Source organism: Tenebrio molitor, unplaced genomic scaffold (genome assembly GCF_963966145.1).
Source record: "Tenebrio molitor unplaced genomic scaffold, icTenMoli1.1 SCAFFOLD_890, whole genome shotgun sequence".
Taxonomy (NCBI): domain Eukaryota; kingdom Metazoa; phylum Arthropoda; class Insecta; order Coleoptera; family Tenebrionidae; genus Tenebrio; species Tenebrio molitor.
In genome coordinates, this window is record NW_027184278.1 from 1 (window position 1) to 8,849 (window position 8,849).

General features: G+C 39.1%; 1 non-coding gene across 1 annotated transcript; it reads right to left on the minus strand.

The window, feature by feature from the left end:
- Positions 1-7,332: 7,332 nt before the first annotated feature.
- Positions 7,333-7,452, minus strand: LOC138141087 (5S ribosomal RNA). The gene has a single exon (XR_011162978.1). It is a non-coding gene; the product is annotated as a 5S ribosomal RNA (ribosomal RNA).
- Between the last annotated feature and the right edge of the window lie 1,397 nt (positions 7,453-8,849).

The following is an 8,849-nucleotide window of genomic DNA, read 5'->3' on the forward strand; positions in this document are numbered from 1 at the left end:
CTTGCGTGCGGTCTGCTTGGTCCTGGCCATTTCGAATGAAACGAATGAAAAACAAAACTGACGATCGTTAGACGTGCACGCGTCGAAAGGTAAACGGGTACTAAAAATTCCGCCATATTAAATTGTACTTTTATACGTGAACAAAGTCAACGGCTGACTTCGTCGATTGGTCGATGGTGAACCGTTGAATCTATATAAGGCTCCGTTAGTTGAAATTTTGCGGTAGTTGACTTCCTAGGGACGAGGTGTGCAGGTATTTTGTGTCAGTTGAAATAATCTGAAAAGATGACCGGTCGCGGTAAAGGAGGCAAAGGATTGGGAAAAGGAGGAGCGAAGCGTCATCGCAAAGTCCTGCGTGACAACATCCAGGGCATCACGAAACCCGCTATCAGAAGATTGGCTCGTCGTGGCGGCGTGAAACGTATTTCCGGTTTGATCTACGAAGAAACTCGCGGAGTCCTGAAAGTGTTCTTGGAAAATGTCATCCGAGATGCCGTCACCTACACGGAACACGCCAAACGTAAAACCGTGACAGCGATGGACGTCGTCTACGCTTTGAAACGTCAAGGACGCACCCTCTACGGTTTCGGAGGTTAATTTCCTGGCGCTCTTCACCGTTCGAGAAAACCAGAATAAAATACGAAATACAAAATCGGTTCTTTTCAGAACCACAAAATAAAAATAAGAGGAAAAAAAAGAAACATGATGTTCTTTCGAGAAACAACGGACTACCTGATAAATGTACCAAGATCGTAAACACCCCTTGCTTTCCTTTTGGCATTGCAGTCGTAAATCTTTCTTCATACAGCCAAATTGACGACCGCAATGATAATAATACAAAAAGAAAAGATGCATCGGTCATTTTACGAAAAAAAAAAGCTATAGTGGCCCTGAGAAGGGCCGATATTTTGAGTTTTCGCCACGGAGATGGATCGATCGTTCGTTTAAGGTTTCTTCTCGGTTTTTTTGGGTAAAAGTACGGCCTGAATGTTGGGTAAGACACCGCCTTGGGCGATCGTAACTCCGGACAGGAGTTTGTTCAATTCCTCGTCGTTTCTGATGGCCAGCTGCAGATGACGCGGTATAATACGTGTCTTCTTGTTGTCACGGGCAGCGTTTCCTGCCAATTCTAGAACTTCGGCGGCTAAGTACTCCATGACGGCGGCCAAATAGACGGGAGCTCCTGCACCGACGCGTTCCGCGTAATTTCCTTTTCTGAGAAGACGATGTATCCTACCCACCGGAAACTGGAGACCGGCACGGCTCGAACGGGATTTCGCTTTTCCCTTCACTTTACCTCCTTTACCGCGACCTGACATTTTAAGTTCGTTCGTTAGACACCACGAGAAGTAATAAAACTGACGGACGGGACTCGTCGATTGTAAAAGCTGGTAGCTGTGCTTCGAATTTATAGCCTCCGTGATAGGAGAATAGGACGTGACGATTGGTGGGAGCCCGTTTTCAGGTGGGGTTCTGGTGAACACACTACCTATCAGAAAGGTGGTGGTGCAAAGTTAACGCACGCACACGAGTCAGAGCAGTTCGCGAGTTTGTTGAATCGAATTGAATTGAAAAATGCCGCCGAAGACAAGTGGTAAGGCAGCCAAGAAGGCCGGGAAAGCTCAGAAGAACATTTCCAAGAGCGACAAAAAAAAGAAGCGCAGGAGGAAGGAGAGCTATGCCATCTACATCTACAAGGTGTTGAAACAAGTCCATCCCGACACCGGTATCTCTAGTAAGGCTATGAGCATAATGAACAGTTTCGTGAACGACATCTTCGAACGTATCGCCGCTGAAGCTTCCCGTCTGGCACACTACAACAAACGTTCGACGATCACCAGCAGAGAAATTCAAACTGCCGTGCGTCTGTTGTTGCCCGGTGAGTTGGCCAAGCACGCCGTCTCCGAAGGTACCAAAGCCGTCACCAAGTACACCAGTTCGAAATAGATGTTTTTCGTTTTCGACACATTTATAAACGGTTCTTTTCAGAACCACAAAAACTCTCGAACAAAAAAGAAAAAGACGTGAAACAGCGATTTTTAATTAACTTTTATTATGTCATTATGACAGCGAAAAAATATGAAAAATGTTACATACAGTTTAAGAAAGCGAGAAATGCAAAATTTTTCTATAAAAAATAAACATGCTATTTAAGCTATGTAAATATATTGGATGAACAGTAGGCCCTTTAGGTTTCATGCATTATCGGTATTTTGCACCCATGCCTATCCAACTTGTAGTTATGTGGTTATTGTATTCGAAATAATTTAGTTGATTGAGGTTATGTTATGAATAAATTTCTATTTTGCCAGAATACAACTCTTCGGAAGAAGAAATCAAATAAACAATCGTACATCTGCTGAACAACCTAGTTGATGGTTGATGGATTTGCATTACCCAGCATATAGCCTAAATGTTCATCTTTAGTGAAATTAAAATTACTTAGCTTTTTTAAGAAAGAAAAAATTAGAACGAATTCTCATCGAAAAAACCGCGATTCCTACAAATGATACAGATGGTTTTGTAGTCGCGTATGTTATTGAATACAATGAGCCGACATTTTTCCGACTCTTTGTTTCATCGAAAACGTTGTTGACATTAGCAAGGAACGTTAAGGATTCCCTGAAACAGACAATTTCACTGTTTTGGAATAGCAGTATGTGCAAATGAGAGGACAGAAGACTTTGAAAAAAGGAGTGAACAAAACTGTACTTTAGTACAGAATGTTATGTTTATTTTAATTTCAATTGTTCCTGTTTTAATGAGATTTTTTATGTTCCTAAATCATTTTCTATTTTATTATCTCTACCTAGCATAAAAATTAAAATACTTTGCAACATTACGTTATTATACATTGCATATCTGACATAAAATACTTGCAAAAATTACTTAGCTAATTAATATTACGCATGACAACTCACATTATTTACTTTGCAAAACATTATAGAATACATAACAGATAATTGTGACCCTGTGTATTGTTCATTGGAATTAAAATAAAAAAAACGTGATTTCGTCAATCGCCGTTATTTGCGACTTCAGGCAACTGTCGCTAAGAGCTATTTTTGTTTCTCCGTTCAATTTCCCGATAAAATCGTCGACTTAGTTATTAACTTTATAATCTTTTTAATCATTCTTCAGTTAGGTGGTATCAATAATACCACAATAGCCATGTTGCCGGAGTTTTTTGATAAAAGACTTGCTAGTTGGAATACAGAAAATATTTACCAAACACCTATTCACGATAATAAACCGGGGCACTATTGTGGGTTTTCGGTTGGTTTTATATTATATTAGGTACTCACCCTTCGTAACGTGTCTCCACGAAAAAACGTCACTTTCACACTAACCACCTTTCGTTTTAACTCTCGCGACGATAACTGAAATGTTGACGCGCGCCGGACAGATTCACGGACATACAACCACCCACCCACCCCGCGCCCCGGTTTCCGTCTGGACTGGTTCTGTCGTCCGAGTGAGTGCCAAAAATTAGCGTTCGTCTATTAAATGATTGTCGGATGATGATTATTGACGGACACTTTTATCGCACCCGATCACACTTTAGTTACTACCTACGTTTAGTATCGACGACGCATCGTTTCGATTATTGAAATTCGAATTGAATTTTTTTTTTTTCTAGTTTTCGACGTAGATTCGCGTGACACAAATATTATGAGCCTTTTTGGATCGATTTCGTGTGCATCACGCCATTTCTACGGGCGAACGTGAATGTGTGATGTTGACGTGATGGAAGCAACGTTTAGGCAATCCGCATTACGTATTACTATCAATTATATTTTAAACGAATGAAAACTTCAATTCAGAAGTGTGATAATCCCGATCCATTCAAGTTTTGTTAATTTTAGATTAAAAATGCGTGAGTATTGTACTATTGCTAACGATAAAACGATAAAAAGAACAAGAGCAACGGGCCATTAAGTTAATTTAAAAATAACTCGTACCGGATAAGTCGAATACGTATCCAGGGAAAATTTATTAATTTTAAAATTAACAATAAACGAAAAAAAAAGAACAAGATTTCCGTCAGCTGTGTCATAAACGGAGACCGGCGGAAACAGGTTCTCGCCTCCCACCACTTTTGTGTAGCGGCCGCCAAATCAATTTTGTTTTTATATAATTGATTCAAAAAATTGAAATTCACGCATAGTTATCTGTGCCTGAAGTGGGTCATTTTCATTGCATTGTTAGTAAGATCGAAACCATAGAAACCATACAAAACGCATACGACTATTTCTGTTTTTCATTTCACGCACTGTTTTTTATTAGTTACCTAGCAACATGGTCACTGCATTGAAACTTCAGAGTTCCTTCAAAAATTTGAATTTTTAATTTCAATTTTTTGAATCAATGATAGAAAAAATATTGTTTATATTTAATATAAAAATAACTATTGTGGAAAACAGCAAAAAATAAAATAATACCACTAATTGGCGGCTGGTCAGGATAGACCTAACGTTCGAAATTTAGAAAAATATTTTTTTTATTTTAATACTGTTACTTTTCTAATGAAGTGCGAAATAAGTTGTGCCCCATAGCTATCTTTTTTATTTTTCACTACGACAATTACAAAGTGTTGATATTCACAACTTTTCGTGAGCACTTCGATAGAAATGAACAAGAACGCAGGAAAATTCCACACCGAATATTAATATTCTGTCTTGGCCCATGTTTATTTTTATCTACCGCAAAACAAAATGTTCGGATTTGTCAGGGGTATTCTGATTTAAAAAAAGAAGAACATTTGACGAATATTTTAAGTCTCAAACGTTTGGAAAATAATGCAACAACAATTCATAGACTACAAAAAAGCCTATGATTCAGTACCACATTCATGGTTAATTAAAATTCTTAAAATTTATAAAATTAATATTAAATTAAATCACCTTCTTTATATGGATGACATAAAACTTAACAATAACTGAAAATCAATCAATATGTCGTGGTCATTACGAAAATTTAGAATATATAACTAAAGAAGGAGAAATCATTAAAAATTTAAATAAAGGAGAATTTTATAAATATTTAGGTATTAATCAATCAAATCATATTCAACATTCAATTATAAAATTAAATCTATTCTTTTGGTGTTATAAAATGGTCCAAAACTAATTTAAAGAATATAATATATTCAAACTAGAGTTCTCTTTACAAAATTTTGTAAACATCACCCCAAATCTGCTGTTGAAAGATTTAATTTACCACGCGAAAATGGTGGTAGGGGTTTTTCAAATCTAGAAATTCTACAACACAATCAAATTGCTTCACTAAAAAATTATTTTCTCAATAGAGCTCGTGATATGACACTATAGCAAATATAAAACAAAAGTCTTTACATGGGAGATATTTTAAAGAGCTGAGGGTTTTATATTTGCAATACAAGATCTTGCACCGTTTTGGCTCACAGCGAATATAAAAAACGTCATGATATATTCGCAAAAATTATACACATGAATTTAGCAGTTAAATTCAATTTATTAAAGGATACACAACCACATTACATTTATAAACCAGAAAGTTGTTTAGAAAATGACAATTACAAATTATATTTTGATCGCACAGTTTTAACTGACATTCACATTCAGCATAACAGACCAGACATTATTATTTTAAATAAACAACAAAAGCAAGCATATCTTTTAGATATAGCTGTTCCAAATTCACACAATATAACACAGACATATAATACAAAAATTAATAAATATATTATTATAATTTCAGCAACAGGAATAGTACCGCAATCTCTTTTTAAAAATTTAAAAATTTTGGACTTAGAGAACACATAAAACACAAAAAAGTCAAAATGTGGAGGCGAGACGCCGGTAATTATGTTGATAAGCACTGCACTACTGCCGCCGGGTGGAGGTGGGATACGAAAAGAAGATGGGAAAAACCGAATTTTATTATCGTATTTAATTGACGTCACAGTTACTTTGGCGAAACAGGAGCTCGCTTTTCGAAGGCATGATGAAAAAGACAGACGAATCAATTTGATATATAAAACCTAACAGGAACGGCTGGTCCATGAGGTCATTTGGGTAATGACCCCCTAAAAAATAAAGGTTTTACCCAACACCAGCCGCGACTGCAATGTACACAAGATTTTTTCTACAATCGCAACTATGACTGCTACATATTATGTTATTTCAACCAAATCAGAAGTACAATAATTTTGAAAAGTAAGTGCAATGTATACTTCTAAATCTATCTAAATTTATTAATATGTAATTTTTTTCAAAACTATCGATCTTTCTTTGAAACATTTTCAATTCACAATTCACTGTTGGAAGCGCTGTACTTTTTAGTATAAATACGTATACGAAAAATTAAAATAATAGTTGAATTAACACATCGTTAAATGTTACGAGGAACATAGTTTTTTGGATTACACAGCAAAATCTTGGAATTTCAGTCCGATATTACTCCATTGAGTCTTTGGACTCACAAATAAATACCTCGAAAAGCCGACAAACATCTGTCTAGAACTTTTCTAGTAACCAGAGGGTATCGTAAACGACCCGTGTTTAGACCTCTTTCGTGAAAGTGACCGACCGCCGGCGCCACTCGATTTCGTCATAAATCTCAGCCGTACCCCCCACGATAATTGACAAGTCTGTCATACAGCCCTACCATTTAAAACCTTTATTCTCTTCGTTTTAAAAATAGTTTCGCATGGTTTTTCTCTCTTCTCGTTTTACAATGGTCCAGTGACTAATAAATGAGTGTTGTGTTATGAGTTTGTTCGAGCTCAAAAAAACGTGGTTCGAAATTGTTTAACGTTTAACGAATGGTAAGTTATTCTAGTTTTTATGTTGGTCTTAACGTGTTAGGGGCCAAGAATACAACATTGTCTGTCCATTATAACATAGAACTGATATGTTGAATTCAGATCTCTAATTATTTAAAAACCAAAAAAATAAAGCAGCAGTCAAAGTGGCATGTACGCGTAACCTAATATATATTTTTTTTACATTAAAAGATCGCCGTCTTCCTCGTCGCACTTACGACATTTGCATATGTTATCTTTGTTAAACTCACGGAAGGAATATAATGAACCGGTCACCCGTCCAAGTGCTGACCGCTGCCCGCGTGGCTTACCTTCGGTGATCGAACGACAACCTTTACCGTTTGACGAGTTTTTATTCTGCAATTGTTTACAATTAATCGACAAAAAAAATTGTTTTCTTAATTATCTAGTACTTAAAGCTATGAATCTACATGATACGGGTCTGTGCATGTTTCCGAATACCTGCACGAAAAACAAATCGGTTCGGTGGTTGCTATGGATTTCAAAAAAAAACAAAAAGTGTTGGGGGGCAACGGCACGCGGTGTTCCCAAGCGGTCACCCATCCAAGTACTGACCGCGCCCGACGTTGCTTAACTTCGGTGATCGGACGAGAACCGGTGCTTTTCAACGTGGTATGGCCGTTGCCGTGGTGTTTAGGTGTGATCGTTGGTGTAAAATATATTGCTTTTAACATTCCGATGCACGAATATGAACATCAAAACGCGATGCGTTTCGTTTCCGTATGCACTTACCCTCTGACGACCGACGTCGGACCGAACTAACGGGAAATCCCACAACAACCACCACGTCACGCTCTAACGACAAGAGAGACTACTAGACGGACTGGCGATCTCCCGCGTCGCACATTTTTCGACCGCCGGCGGCGGTGGAAAATCCAGAATTTCACCCCACCCACCGCGCTGCTTGCTCCGACGACGACGAGATTCCCACATTTGGATCGACCGAAATATGTAAGTAATATCAGGAAGTTCCGATTTTCGAGAGGAGACCTGTGTTTCTATTTACCTATCTATAATAATTATCGTTATAATCATCATATCATTATTATTATTATTAACATTATTATTTATTACCATTATTATTATTATTATTATTATTTATCGTCCCTCGGATTCGGCGATCTTCGAAAATCCAAGTTGGACCGTTAGACATTCGAACGCGGTGTGCGTGGCTGACGAGTTGTTATTTTTGGCGTTTTTTCTTCGATCTTCACCCCGACTTCGGACGACGCAGGTCGGACACGAAATTACGAAGAGAGAAAGACGGAAGAAAGGAAGAAAACCTGAAGATCCGTCGAAGAAAATATCGGAAAACTCGTAGGTGCGGCATCGGTCGGACGATGAAGACCGTCTCCTTTCGGATGATCCTCTCGACGGACTTTCGGCCGTCCCGAAGGGTCCGGACGGCAACGGGACCCGTCGTCGACTCGTCCCGTTTCAACTTCCGCCGAAAACGATCGACCTGAACGTCGGAGAGGCGGTTCGCGGCATCCTGTTGTCGGAATTGCCTCGGTTCGAACACCAGGTCCTTTCTGTGCTTCGACCGTTTCGGAAGCGTTTGGCGACGCGAAGATGTCGTAAAATCGAGAAGGTGGCGCGGTATTCCGGGAAGAGATGGACCAATATTTCGGCGAACGAAATATGGATTCCCGGAATCGACGCGTCTACCCCGCACCGCCGACGTAAACCGTCGGTCCCGAATCGAAACCGTGACGACCCGGATTTAGGGCTGGTGGTTGGAGGGGCGTGTACCTGATTCGAAACCCACCGACGTTCCGAGACGAACTTCGCTATCTCCAGGGAAACTTCGGAAACCGAGTTCGGCCAGCTTGATCACACGGTGGCGATGGTGATCGAGGAAAGAGGACGATGCCATCACGCGGGCAACGATTCCGAGGCCTGCAATTTCTTCGACGGCGGACGGTGCGCGTTCAGTCTTCCGTCCGCAGTGGCGACTATTTTATAAAGACTTAGAAAATTTTTTTGTTCAATTCTCGTTCACGAGGTGCTCGAAGTGTACGTG